The sequence below is a fragment of the Aythya ferina genome (assembly GCF_964211825.1).
Source record: "Aythya ferina genome assembly, chromosome: 6".
NCBI lineage: Eukaryota > Metazoa > Chordata > Aves > Anseriformes > Anatidae > Aythya > Aythya ferina.
The window spans coordinates 37,235,573-37,237,417 of NC_140303.1; positions in this window are offsets into that span (position 1 = coordinate 37,235,573).

Here is a 1,845-nt window from a genome sequence, read left to right on the forward strand (position 1 = left end):
GTACATATAATCTTGCCAGGCAGAAGGAGCAGCTTCTCCAGCCTTGATTGAGAGAGTCAGGTGATGTGTTTTAGGTCTTGTAGTGCCATTGCAGTGGCTGTTATAACTTAAAATTGATTGATTAATTTTAGCTCCTCTGACTCTCTAATATCTTTGTACAGCACCTTAGTGGGGAGGTATAAACAGCCACTGAAATCCTAGTGTTTTTTTTTTTCTTGCAGCTCAGGTGTCGCTCATAATTCCTTGCTCTTTTTTTTTTTTTTTTTTTTTTTAATTCTTCTCTTTGTAACTTCCTTTCATTGTACTGACAGGCTTAAAGTAGAGCTAGTTTTATTTCCCCTGTTCATGTGTTGCTTTCCCCATTTCTAAGATTCTGGTACTCCCCACCTGTTACATTTCTGAGGTCATACTGTAGCATGGCAGTGCATTACTACTTTTTATTATATTTATTGGAGGCTCTGTAGACACAGCACAGTATTATAGAGATGCCCAACAGCAACTTGGTATTAAAGCAAAGTAGTTTTCCCCAGTGTGAACACCTTTTTTCTAAGAAGTAATCAACTCTAGGCTTAAACAGAGCATCCAAGGTCTCTTCCCTTGGCAATGGTGAGCCGAGAATGTTTAGTGAAGTAGTTTGTTTCTTTACCTTTAATCCATGTATCAAAAGGTTGTACAGCCTCTCTTTTTAGATAGAGGAATTAGAAACCCTACAATTTTTGACAAAGATATTTTTTCTGGGACTATAAAAAGGGAGTGGTGTTCTAATGAGTGAGATTCCTGCCAATTGACTGTTGATATAAGGCAAACTTTTCAGAACATCTTATGCATTATTCAATGCTGTTTTCAAAATATCATTATATATACTTCTTGGTTGCAAGAGGCAATTCTTTCAGTCTTGGTTTTTAACTGACTGATAACAAACCTGGCTTTCTAATCATGTCCACTTAGCAAAATAATTGTACTCGTTTTTACCAGGATGTGGCTTCTTGAGGACCTGGGGTTGACCTCAGCTTGTGCATCCCCTGAAATGCTTGATTCACCCCTCAGTTTACCTATTCACCCCCTGAACCAATCTCTATATACTTCTTTTGTATGTTCTAGACTGGTACAGATCACTAATACAGAAACTTCTTTCTCCTGTGAAATTAATTGTTGACTGATTTATCTTGTTAGTCTTGCTGACTATGTAGCAACCCAAATATTATAACTGGAATAAAGAAGGCACTGAATATGTCTGATGGGAAGAGTTGGGCCAGAATATTCAGTTGTGAAACAGCTCTGTCAGAAATGCATGCTGCCTTTCTTTTCCATGCATTTTTGTATTCTAGATTTAATTACTATAACTGTCCACACTGGTCAAAACTTAAAATAGATTCAGAAGCTACTATTTCTGAAAACACTCACCCTCAAGATTGAAACAAAGCCAAAGGAAATTCTTTTATCAGTACATAATTAGTTGTAGTTCTATTTCATGCTTTTCCTAGACTTAAAGGGCCTCTGTCTACCAAAACCAAGCAACCATGTATTTGTGGGTTTATTTCTTGATTGTGAATCTTCCTTGGCAGCACTTTACATGGACAACTCCTAATATCAAAAACCACAATTGACTACATCTGTCACTTCTTTAAGTATAAGAAAAAAGCAAAATATACGGGATTTTGAGCTGCTGCTCATATTTTAAAAGTGGAAACATAATACAGTAATGTGGTGAAACATTCTTGCTTAGCGAGAATGTCCCTGAATGTTGTTTTTCCTGCTAGACTTCACAGATATAGTACATGGCAAGCTCATCTCAGAGACCTCAGTTATCTTTCTCTTCTGATTTTATTATTTTTTCTAATTCAA